At 42.0% G+C, this 13,477-nt stretch overlaps 1 non-coding gene across 1 annotated transcript; it reads right to left on the minus strand.

Moving 5' to 3' along the window:
- Positions 1-3,556: 3,556 nt before the first annotated feature.
- Positions 3,557-3,628, minus strand: trnac-gca (transfer RNA cysteine (anticodon GCA)). The gene has a single exon. It is a non-coding gene; the product is annotated as a tRNA-Cys (tRNA).
- Positions 3,629-13,477: the final 9,849 nt, after the last annotated feature.

Raw genomic sequence — 13,477 nt, forward strand, 5'->3', positions numbered from 1 at the left:
GGGTTAGAGGGAGAGAATGGACTGTACGGCAGGGGAGGGAGAGGGGGAGAGAGTACTTGCTTCTAGTAAGAATGCTGCAGAGGGAAGCCTTGACTTGCACATGAAACTCTGCCTGCCTGGATGTTGGCTGTTTGAAGCAGGGAAATTAGAATTTGGGTACGGCTGTGCTCCTGCCTCAGCCCTGGATCTCGCCCACTCTGCTGTTCCAGAGTGGGAAGAGTTCACATAGACACACACCGCTCCACTCCAGCACAGAACTTGCTTGCTTCTGTGTGTGTACGCTCTTAGAAAAAAAGGGTTCTGGAATGGTTCTGCGGCTGTCCCCATAAGAGAACCCTTTTTGGTTTCAGGTAGAACTCTTTTGGGTTCCATGTGGAACTCTTTGTGGAAAGGGTTCTACGTGGAACCCAAAAGGGTTCTACTTGGAACCACAAGGGTTCTACTTGGAACCAAAAGGCGTTCTTCAAAGGGTTCTCCTATGTGGAAAGCCAAAGAACCCTTTTTGGGAACCATAACAATAACATTTTTTTCTGAGTGTTTGTGTGTGTGTGCTCTTACACAGCTAATAACTTACTAGAGTTTAGTATGAGAGACTCCTTCATTGAAGATGGATGATTGCATACAGTGTTCTCTAGAAGGCATTTGTAGCTCTGTTGAAGGGGGTGCTTGTGTGCGTGCATGACTCCAGTTGGATTGTGTGTGGAGGAGTGCATTTACACGTGTGTGTGTGTGTGTGTAAGAAGCGAGTGGTTTATGCGTAGAGTAGATTGCATGTGTATAAAAATGGGCCCCTGGCTTTCTAATCACCATATTATTTTCATTACTGGGTTCAATTGAAAAAATGGCACCTCTGGCTGCATGCAGCAGGTTACATAACACAGTCATGTGAAAACCTGACAAAATCATTAGTTCTTCCTTGGAATTTGCATCACATCCCAGATATTCCCAAAGGAAATTTTTCAAAATGCTGTTTTTTCACCTGCAGAGATAAACAAAGAGATAAGCATGGCTTGTGTGTTTGTGGAGAGTTCCATCAGCCGGTGAGTCAGCAAGCCATCCAGCCAGTCAGTGAGAGGCTTATGGAATAATGAGTTCCCATTGTTCTGAAGCTTAGTCTTTTTAAAAATCGCTTTGGAACTATTTTCACAAGTATGTGTCACATTTTCACAACTCTTAGTACAAAATCAATAAAATGCAACTTAATGATATCTTTAATTCAGTAGTTTTAACTACCAGTTAATCCAATAGCAAACAATGCAAGATACGTGTTTCAAATCGCCCTTAGAAGTGCTGAAAGTAATATGCTAGAGTACTGTAAATTATAGTAGATTACACAGTTCACATTAGGTAATGCACTTACATTACCTAACAAAATTGACAGAAAATATATAATTTCCATAATATCCATCCGATGTGTGATCAATGAAGACATTCTCTACAATCATTTATGCAAAAACATTTTTAAAATCCATCAGATATAATTGCGACCTAGGTGTACTGTCTGTAAAAAATATATATAAATTAAATAAAACAAATTAAATGAAAATTAAATCAATGTTTAGCATGCATTAATTTGCATCAAGCCTGTCTTGAGCATTTGGCCATAAATTCTCATCCATATCACAGTGAATGTCCTCATTGTTCATGCACCCACCACTGCCCACTCCTGCTGGTTGGTCAGCACATGGCCACGACCACCACCCTGGGGTCTTCTATCAATTCTGAGGGTAAAACAAAGTGTACTGTCAATAGATCATGTTACAGTATTATTACAGTATGTTTTGTGAATTTGCATGCATTGCAATATGTCATTTACTGTAAATGTAATGGTTGAGCATAGTGCATATCCTGCAGACTTTTTTTTCTTGTTGAAATGTTCTCATGGTCAACGACAATGGCCCGGACGACGTCAGACACAACAGTTTCCTGCCGTCTGCTTCCCTCTCTCTGATGTTCACCTCTTAGATGTGGCCCATGCCCACCTCTTTGACGGGCCCCTTGTCCACGAGCTCTTTGATTTCTTCCTCTGCCTTGCTGTCTATTCTGCTCCATGTTGAAAGAAATATCAAGTGTTCACACACACCCTTTTAAATGGTGACCAAATGTGGTTACCACTATGTGGAATCAATTAGCAATAACAAGTAGTCATTATGTATGGTTATCATGTATCATACATGTCATTTAGATGTTTATACTTTACAAACACACTTTTCTGTAGTTCTCAAAATCCATATACAGTATAGTAGACAAACCAGTTTAAAATCTATAGGTTTACTTAGTGGTTACGTGATTAATCAGTAAGAGTAGTTGGATTAAGTGATGGTCAAGTGTATTTAAACAAATGAGAAGAGAATAATATGTATTGTGAGCATTGCATTGGGAAAGGCAATTACTTTATATGAAAGGTATTTCTTGATGAAACACGGATTAGGTTTGGTGAAAAAGTAACCGTGTGATTTTGTGTGTTGTACTTAAGTCAATTGAAAATGTGCTTAACGTTTTGAAAAAAACGGACTTTTTGATGATCTGTTTTGAGTTATGGGATGGACCATAAGTGTTAGACTTTCTTCAGGCTGGTCAGTGTGTGCATGTGTATCACCAAATGTTTATCCATCCCCTAGACTGTAATGGAAAACAGTAAAAACCTTTGAAACGTTTTACTGCAGCATAATGTAAATGATGATGAAATCTGGAAAAATGACTGGATTTCAAATGGTACTGTAATTCCACTCCACAGATTACAGTACCGTACCGTATCTTTGGAGGGCAAAAAGCTTTTGACCACTAGTGGGTGCATGGTATTGTTGTTTTGGGCTCATTAACATATTTTGAGGCGTGCCTTGTAGGAGGCCATATTCATTTGCACCTGTGAGTGAGAATGCTGTACCAATTTAACTCCTATGGTGGTTATAATACCCCATCAATTTAAAATGTATAGTGGACATATTGGAGTGGCATGGTTGAGCAGTAAATGGTATTGTTTTTGTTAATTGTTTGTTTTTTCTTTATATTTTTATTAACTTAAGCTGGATTGATTATTTATTGTTTATAATTTAAGTTTAACTGAATTTGATTTGACATTTTTACAACCAAATAAATGTACCTTAAATGGTTGAGCACTCTGCCAGTTTGGAAGCCTTTGTTAAGGCCTCTAGAAGTGCAAGCGATATAAAACACCGCATATTTATTAACACGCTGTACTGTGTAAACACTTTACCGAGCAGCCAACCTGCTTGAACCAATCCCTTGTAATTAAAGTAAAATACTGTGACATACAAACCCTTCCCCCCAATGAATTTAATTAGTTCTGATTACGGTAGCATTGACCTTTTTACCGTATAATAAAGTGCATTTTACGCTATTGGACTGTGTGTCATTAGACAGTGCTTGCTTTGATACCATATTTATATTACAGTAACTGTATTGTGATATTAAATACAGAACTTTACTTGCCACAAGCTGCCTGTAAATTACCATCAAATTCATGGTAATCCTTTTACAGTGTACTGTTGTCTTGTATTTTTGATAGGTAATTAGGGAAATCTAAGATAAAATGAGGGGGCACCCGGATTTGAACCAGGGACCTATTGATCTGCAGTCAATTGCTCTACCACTGAGCTATACCCCCTGTTGAAAGCTTGCTGCAAACAGAAGTGTTATCATTATGTTGTTGGTTTTAGGCCAGGGCCATGTGATTACAAATACCAGGCCAGTGCACCACCCTCTTTTCACTCTTTCAGGCTCAGGTCACTTCAGTGTGCTTCTCAGGACACAGAGAAGAAAAACAATCAGGTTGTTGTGGCTGAGTGGTTAAGGTGATGGACTAGAAAGCCAAAATTGACAAAATAAACTAAAGTAAAAAATGAAACACGAAATAACACAAAATAACAATGTGTGGGAGTGCAGGTTAGGTCATTTGTACATGTAGGTAGGGGTAAAGTGACGATGCATAGATAATAAACAGCAAGTAGCAGCAGTATAAAAACACATGAAGTGGCAAAAGACAGAAATAACTGCACAACTCTCATCTCCTTCCCCCTCACTCCCTACCTTTAACATCAGTGGTGTTCCCCTCAAAGTGGTACCCCATTTCACCACCCTAGGTGCTTCTCTCTCTCTCCGAAGTCCACACTCTGTCAATAGAGTCTCTGCTTCCTTCGGACGCCATCGTGCCAGGGTCTTCAAAAATCTAAACCCCAAGACCCAAACCAAGGTGGCAGTATACAATGCTGTTTGTTTCTCCACCCTGCTTTATGTCTCAAAGACCTGAACCCCATATAGGCGCCACATCAACATCTTGGAAGCCTTCGACATCAGGTGCCTCCAATGCATCTTTGGGATAACCTGGGAGGACAGACTATCCCATAATGAGATTTCGCCAACGCCAAGTCGACCTGTATCGAAGCAAGCATGGCTAAATGACACCTCTGTTGGCTTGGCCACGTAATCCGAATGCCTGAACACTGCCTCCCACGCCGAGTTCTCTACGGCCAACTGAGTGCAGCCAAATGCTCTGCGGGAGGTCAGACAAAAGGCCACAGCATGGACCTGCTGAAGGTCTGCAACAATCCCTCAAGCCTGGAAACCCTTGTACTCGACAGGTCCACCTGGCAGTCCACCTGTGCCAGGGAGGTTCAGCACCTGGAAGGTGCCATCCTATAGAAGAAAAGTGAGAAACGCACCCAGAGTCTCCAACGCGGAGCTGGAATCAAGGTTCTATCGGAATTCCAACATACGTGTCCCACCAGCAGCAGATTGTGCGGCTCCCGCAACGGCCTCCACAGCCACATGAAGTGGCATCAGGGCCAGAAGCGTTGATCCCGACCACCCCTACCCCCAATCACAAGAGCAGCATTTGTTATCATTGTCAACAAGAGACAGTGTGTGTGTGTGTGTGTGTGTGTGTGTGTGTGTGTTCTCATTGAACGTTTACCCATCCCTAGCAGACTAAACTCCACTCCATGGTGAAGGATGTTTATGATGAACTTCACCAACAGAGTGGAGCAGAGACCAGGCTTTGTGGAATCTAGCTCTGACAACTCTGCCCCTTTGGATTTCTTCACTTTGACACCCAGGTTACACCAACCCCGGCGAGCTGCTGACATTTCTACGTTTTTGGGCTGCGCATCAGCCGCCTTCCTACCGCAATGAAGCGCGGGTAAACGGCGGGAGTTGGTTAATTCTTTAAAAAATATATATTTAATGAAACACCTATGTTTGTCCTTTGTAGTTCTTGCCTTTCTTCGTTTGCTGAAATCCATATTTTTTCAATAAACGTTTGTCAAATACACCACTGACTTTTTGCTAATTTCTGTTTCTTGAAGATCAAATCAAATCGTATTAGTCACATGCGCCGAATACAACAGGTGTAGACCTTACAGTGAAATGCTTACTTACAAGCCCCTAACCAACAGTGCAGTTTAAAAAATATGGATAAGAAAAATAGATAAAAGTAACAAGTAATTAAAGAGCAGCAGTAAAAAATAACAATATTTACAGGGGGTGCCGGTACAGAGTCAATGTGCGGGGGCACTGGCTAGTTGAGGTAGTATGTACATGTAGGTAGAGTTAATTAAAGTGACTATGCATAGATGACAACAGAGAGTGGCAGTGGTGGGGAGGAGGGGGCAATGCAAATAGTCTGAGTCTTATGGCTTGGGGGTAGAATCTGTTTAGAAGCCTCTTGCATCTAGACTTGGCGCTTACCGCTTACAGCGTGGTAGCAGAGAGAACAGTCTATGACTAGGGTGGCTGGAGTCTTTGACAATTTTTAGGGCCTTTGCCATCGCCTGGTATAGAGGTCCTGGATGGCAGGAAGCTTGGACCCAATGTACTGGGCCGTTCGCACTACCCTCTGTAGTGCCTTGCGGTCGGAGGCCGAGCAGTTGCCATACCAGGCAGTGATGCAACCAGTCAGGATGCTCTCGATGGTGCAGCTGTAGAACCTTTTGAGGATCTGAGGATCCTTGCCAAATCTTTTCAGTCTCCTGAGGAGGAATTAGGTTTTGTCAAAGCACTGCATGGCTACAGACGTGAGTGCTACGGATCGGTAGTCATTTAGGCAGGTTACCTTAGTGTTCTTGGGCACAGGCACTATGGTGGTTTGCTTAAAACATGTAGGTATTACAGACTCGGACAGGGAGAGGTTGAAAATGTCAGTGGAGACACTTGCTAGTTGGTCAGCGCATCCATGCAGTACACGTCCTGGTAATCCGTCTGGCCCTGCGGCCTTGTGAATGTTGACCTGTCTAAAGGTCTTACTCACATCAGCTGCAGAGAGTGTGATCACACAGTCTTCCGGTACAGCTGGTGCTCTCATGCATGTTTCAGTGTTATTTGCCTCGAAGCGAGCATAGAAGTAGTTTAGCTCGTCAGTAGACTTGTCACTGGGCAGCTCTCGGCTGTGCTTCCCTTTGTAGTCTGTAATGGTTTGCAGGCCCTGCCGCATCCGATGAGCGTCAGAGCCGGTGTAGTACGAATCGATCTTAGTCCTCTATTGATGCTTTTCCTGTTTGATGGTTCGTCGGAGGGCATAGCGGGATTTCTTATAAGCTTCCGGGTTAGAGTCCCGCTCCATGAAAGCGGCAGCTCTAGCCTTTAACTCAGTGTGGATGCTGCCTGTAATCCATTGCTTCAGGTCATCGATGCACTTAGTGATGATGCCAATGACAAATGTGGTGTACTCCTCAATGCCATTGGAGGAATCCCGGAACATATTCCAGTCTGTGCTAGCAAAACAGTCCTGTAGCTTAGCATCTGCTTCATCTGACCACTTTTTTATTGATCTAGTCACTGGTGCTTCCGGCTTGTAAGCAGGAATCAGGAGGATGAATTATGGTCAGATTTGCCAAATGGAGGCCGAGGGAGAGCTTTCTATGCATCTTTGTGCGTGGAGTGTAGGTGGTCCAGAGTTCTTTTCCCTCTGGTTGCACATTTAACATGCTGATAGAAATTTGGTAAAACTGATTTAAGTTTCCCTGCATTAAAGTCCACGGCTACTAAATCAAATCAAATGTTATTTGTCACATACACATGGTTAGCAGATGTTAATGCGAGTGTAGCGAAATGCTTGTGCTTCTAGTTCTAACCATGCAGTAATATCTAACAAGTAATCTTAACAATTTCACAACATCTACCTTATACACACAAGTGTAAAGGAATGAATAAGAATATGTACATAAAGATATATGAATGAGCGATGGCCGAACGGTATAGGCAAGATGCAGTAGATGGTATAGAGTACAGTATATACATATGAGATGAGTAATGTAGGGTATGTAAACATTATATAAAGTGGCATTGTTTAAACTGGCCAGTAATACATTTATTACATACATTTTTCATTATTAAAGTGGCTAGAGATGAGTCAGTATGTTGGCAGCAGCCACTCAAAGTTAGTGATGGCCGTTTAACTTTTCTAGGACACAAGTTCCGCTAACGGAACCCCTCGACAACAGCAGCGCAGGAAATTCAAAAATATATTTTTTAAATATGTAACTTTCACACATTAACAAGTCCAATACAGCAAATGAAAGATAAACATCTTGTTAATCTACCCATCGTGTCCAATTAAAAAAATGCTTTACAGCGAAAACACAACATATGATTATGTTAGATCACCGCCAAGTCCAAAAAACACACAGCCATTTTCCCAGACAAAGATAGGAGTCACAAAAAGCAGAAATAGAGATAAAATTAATCACTAACCTTTGATGATCTTAATCAGATAACACTCATAGGACATCATGTTACACAATACATGTATGTTTTGTTCGATAATGTGCATATTTATATCCAAAAACCTCAGTTTACATTGGCGCCATGTTCAGAAATGCCTCCAAAATATCCGGAGAAATTGCAGAGAGCCACATCAAATAACAGAAATACTCATCATAAACTTTGATGAAAGATACATGTTTTACATAGAATTAAAGATACACTTGTTCTTAATGCAACCACTATCAGATTTCAAAAAAACTTTACGGAAAAAGCAAACCATGCAATAATCTGAGACGGCGCTCAGATAGAAACAAAATTTCTCCGCCATGTTGGAGTCAACAGAAATACGAAATTACATTACAAATATTCCCTTAACTCTGATGATCTTCATCAGAATGCACTCCCAGGAATCCTAGTTCCACAATAAATTGTTGTTTTGTTCGATAATGTCCATTATTTATGTCTAAGCAGCTACTTTTGTCAGCACGTTTAGTACACATATCCAAACGCTCGTGCAGGTCAAGGCGAACGTCGGACGAAAACTTCAAAAAGTTATATTACAGGTCGAATAAACTTGTCAAACTAAGTATAGAATCAATCTTTAGGATGTTGTTATCATAAATATTCAATAACGTTCCAACCGGAGAATTCCTTTGTGTCTATAGAAGTAATGGAACGCAAGTCGATATCATGTGGAATGCGCGTGACCAGGACCTGGCTCTCTGCCAGACCACTGACTCATTCCCCTCTTATTCAGCTCCACATCACAGTAGAGGCTTCATTCAAGGTTCTACAGACTGTTGACATCTAGTGGAAGCCGTAGGAAGTGCAAACAGATCCATTTAATAGACGATGAGTTGAAAATCGACCAACCTTCAGAGTGTTTTCTATCCAATAGTAATAATAATATGCATATATTAGCATCTGGGACAGAGTAGGAGGCAGTTCACTCTGGGCACGTTATTCATCCAAAGTGAAAATGCTGACCCCTATCCCTAAAAAGTTTTAACAGTCTGATGGCCTTGAGATAGAAGCTGTTTTTCAGTCTCTCGGCCCCCGCTTTGATGCACCTGTACTGACCTCGCCTTCTGGATGATAGTGGGGTGAACAGGCAGTGGCTCGGGTGGTTGTTGTCCTTGATTATCTTTTTGGCCTTCCTGTGACATCGGGTGGTGCAGCTGTCCTGGAGGGCAGGTAGTTTGCCCTTGGTGATGCGTTGTGCAGACCTCACTACCCTCTGGAGAGCCTTAAGGTTGTGGGCGGAGCAGTTGCCGTACCAGGCGGTGATACAGCCCGACAGGATGCTCTCGATTGTGCATCTGTAAAAGTTTGTGAGTGTCTTTGGTGACAAGCCAAATTTCTTCAGCTTCCTGAGGTTGAAGAGGCGCTGCTGCGCCTTCTTCACCACGCTGTCTGTGAGGGTGGACCATTTCAGTTTGTCCGTGATGTGTACGCTGAGAAACTTAAAACTTTCCACCTTCTCCACTACTGTGCCGTCGATGTGGATAGGGGGCTGCTCCCTCTACTGTTTCCTGAAGTTCACGATCATCTCCTTTGTTTTGTTGATGTTGAGTGTGAGGTTATTTTCCTGACACCACACTCCAAGGGCCCTCACCTCGTCCCTGTAGGCCGTCTCGCCGTTGTTGGTAATCAAGCCTACCACTGTAGTGTTGTCTACAAACTTGATGATTGAGTTGGAGGCGTGCATGGCCACGCAGTCATGGGTGAACAGGGAGTACAGGAGAGGGCTGAGAACGCACCCTTGTGGGGCCCCAGTGTTGAGGATCAGCGGGGTGGAGATGTTGTTTCCTACCCTCACCACCTGGGAGCGGCCCGTCAGGAAGTCCAGAACCCAGTTGCACAGGGCGGCGTCGAGACCCACTGTCGCGAGCTTAGTGACGAGTTTGGAGGGTACTATGTTGTTAAATGCTGAGGTGTAATCAATGAACAGCATTCTTACATAGGTATTCCTCTTGTCCAGATGGGTTAGGGCAGTGTGCAGTGTGATTGCGATTGCGTCGTCTGTGGACCTATTGGGCGGTAAGCATATTGGAGTGGGTCTAGGGTGTCAGGTAGGGTGGAGGTGATAGGGTCCTTGACTAGTCTCTCAAAGCACTTCATGATGACGGAAGTGAGTGCTACGGGGTCATTTAGCTCAGTTACCTTAGCTTTCTTGGTAACAGGAACAATGGTGGCCCTCTTGAAGCATGTGGGAACAGCAGACTCGGATAAGGATTGATTGAATATGTCCGTAAACACACCACTAGGAGCGCTGGGTGAGCGTTTTAATGTTTGCTTTTGGTGAATACAGCTCATTCAATGCTATCAGGAGATTTCATCTCGCATAAGTCACGTCAAACTACCCCAACAAGTAGCACTTACTGCATTATATATACAAGTCAATGCTAGTGTTCGGGTACCAATTGTGACAGGTTTGGTAGGGAAAAGGCCACAGTTGGAGTTCTCTGGTAAAGACTACTTACTGGTTTGGTCGAGAAAAGGCCACAGTCGTAGAGCTCTGGTAAATACGACTTATTGCTTTCTCCACAATGCCCATCTTTACTGGAGCCCATTCATTTAGTTGGTAGTCCTCCAAGGAGAAAAAAAATTGTTGTCGTCGGGTGGCCATTAACAGCTACCACAACAAAAGCACTTACTGCAAACAAAATTGATCAATGCTTTTGTTAGGGTTGCTATTGTGACATGCAGGTACACATAAAAAGTATTTGCTGTAATTCAATAGAGAATCTATTCATGCTGTATGAAAAAGCAGAGTGTGATTAGGTAGAAATAAAGCACCTAACTCATGAAAGCAGTTTATGTAGTCTTTCTTGGTATTCAAGAGCAGAGCCAAGGTGCAAAACACAGTTAAGCTACCCCAAAGAGAAGCACTTATTCTTCCAGCAAAAAATGTATGCTTCCATTTAAGGTAACTTTAATGTGAAGCTAGGAGAAAAATCATGTTCAGAAAAGCGCCACAGAATGCTTGTTGTCGAATGGCCATTAACAGATACCCCAACAAAAAGCACTTACTGCAGACAAAACCAGTCAATGCTTTTGTTCGGGTTGCTGTTGTGACGTGTAGGTACATGTAGACTGATTATAAAGTAGGTTCTGTAATTCAATGCAGAATCATACTCCAACTTAATAGCACTTTCTGTAGCGTGATAAAAGAAAGGTGCTCAAGTTGAAGTAGAATTCATCATGTTCAAGAGCAGAGCCTAGTGGCAAAACACAGTTCTGGCCACCCCAAAGAGAAGCACTTATTCTTCCAGCAAAATATGTATGCTTCCATTTAAGGTAACTTTAATGTGGAGCTAGTAGAAAAACCATGTTCAGAAAAGCACCACAGAATGCTTGTTGTCGAATGGCCATTAACAGATACCTCAACAAAAAGCACTTACTGCAAAAAGAAACCAGTCAATGCTTTTGTTAGGGTTGCTGTTGTGGCATGTAGGTACATGTAGAGTCTCATTAAAAAGTGGTTGCTGTAAATCAATGCAGAATTAGACTCTAAATTAACAGCACTTCCTGTGCCTAATAAAATAAAGGTGCTCAAGTTGAAGTAGAATTCAGCATGTTCAAGAGCAGAGCCCAGTGGCAAAACACAGTTCTGGCTACCCCAAAGAGAAGCACTTATTCTTCCAGCAAAAAATGTATGCTTCCATTTAAGGTAACTTTAATGTGAAGCTAGGAGAAAAACCATGTTCAGAAAAGCACCACAGAATGCTTGTTGTCGAATGGCCATTAACAGATACCCCAACAAAAAGCACTTACTGCAGACAAAACCAGTCAATGCTTTTGTTAGGGTAGCTATTGTGACATGCAGGTACACATTCAAAATTAGTAGCTGTAATTCAATAGAGAATCTATTCATGCTGTATGAAAAAGTAGTGTGTGATTAGGTAGAAATAAAGCAGGTAACACAAGAAAGCAGTTCATGTAGTCTTTCTTGGTACGCAAGAGCAGAGCCTAGTGGCAAAACACAGTTATGGCTACCCCAAAGAGAAGCACTTATTCTTCCAGCAAAAAAATGTTTGCTTCCATTTAAGGTAACTTTAATGTGAAGCTAGGAGAAAAACCATGTTCAGAAAAGCACCACAGAATGCTTGTTGTCGAATGGCCATTAACAGATACCTCAACAAAAAGCACTTACTGCAAAAAGAAACCAGTCAATGCTTTTGTTAGGGTTGCTGTTGTGGCATGTAGGTACATGTAGGGTCTCATTAAAAAGTGGTTGCTGTAAATCAATGCAGAATTAGACCCTAAATTAACAGCACTTCCTGTGCCTGATAAAATAAAGGTGCTCAAGTTGAAGTAGAATTCAGGATGTTCAAGAGCAGAGCCTAGTGGCAAAACACAGTTCTGGCTACCCCAAAGAAAAGCACTTATTAGCTATGGATTTAAATAACGCTTTAGTTTTAAGTAATCTTTCAATTGCCAAAAAAAGGATAATACTGACAATCAGGTGATTTTAAGCCGCTAAAGTCACGTCAAAATACCCCAACAAGTAGCACTTACTGCATTATATATACAAGTCAATGCTAGTGTTCGGGTACCAATTGTGACAGGTTTGGTAGGGAAAAGGCCACAGTTGGAGTTCTCTGGTAAAGACTACTTACTGGTTTGGTCGAGAAAAGGCCACAGTCGTAGAGCTCTGGTAAATACGACTTATTGCTTTCTCCACAATGCCCATCTTTACTGGAGCCCATTCATTTAGTTGCTAGTCCTCCAAGGAGAAAAGAAACAAAAATAGTTGTCGTCGGGTGGCCATTAACAGCTACCACAACAAAAAGCACTTACTGCAGACAAAACCAGTCAATGCTTTTGTTAGGGTAGCTATTGTGACATGCAGGTACACATTCAAAATTAGTAGCTGTAATTCAATAGAGAATCTATTCATGCTGTATGAAAAAGTAGTGTGTGATTAGGTAGAAATAAAGCAGGTAACACAAGAAAGCAGTTCATGTAGTCTTTCTTGGTACGCAAGAGCAGAGCCTAGTGGCAAAACACAGTTATGGCTACCCCAAAGAGAAGCACCTATTCTTCCAGCAAATTTTTTTTGCTTCCATTTAAGGTAACTTTAATGTGAAGCTAGGAGAAAAACCACGTTCAGAAAAGCAACACAGAATGCTTGTTGTCGAATGGCCATTAACAGATACCCCAACAAAAAGCACTTACTGCAGACAAAACCAGTCAATGCTTTTGTTAGGGTTGCTGTTGTGGCATGTAGGTAGATGTACAGTCTGACTAAAAAGTAGCTGCTGTAAATCAATGCAGAATTAGACCCTAAATTAACAGCACTTCCTGTGCCTGATAAAATAAAGGTGCTCAAGTTGAAGTAGAATTCAGGATGTTCAAGAGCAGAGCCTAGTGGCAAAACACAGTTCTGGCTACCCCAAAGAGAAGCACTTATTCTTCCAGCAAAAAATGTATGCTTCCATTTAAGGTAACTTTAATGTGAAGCTAGGAGAAAAACCATGTTCAGAAAAGCGCCACAGAATGCTTGTTGTCGAATGGCCATTAACAGATACCCCAACAAAAAGCACTTACTGCAGACAAAACCAGTCAATGCTTTTGTTCGGGTTGCTGTTGTGACGTGTAGGTACATGTAGACTGATTATAAAGTAGGTTCTGTAATTCAATGCAGAATCATACTCCAACTTAATAGCACTTTCTGTAGCGTGATAAAAGAAAGGTGCTCAAGTTGAAGTAGAATTCATCATGTTCAAGAGCAGAGCCTAGTGGCAAAACACAG

This window comes from Salvelinus alpinus, chromosome 1 (genome assembly GCF_045679555.1).
Source record: "Salvelinus alpinus chromosome 1, SLU_Salpinus.1, whole genome shotgun sequence".
NCBI classification, from domain to species: Eukaryota; Metazoa; Chordata; class Actinopteri; order Salmoniformes; family Salmonidae; genus Salvelinus; species Salvelinus alpinus.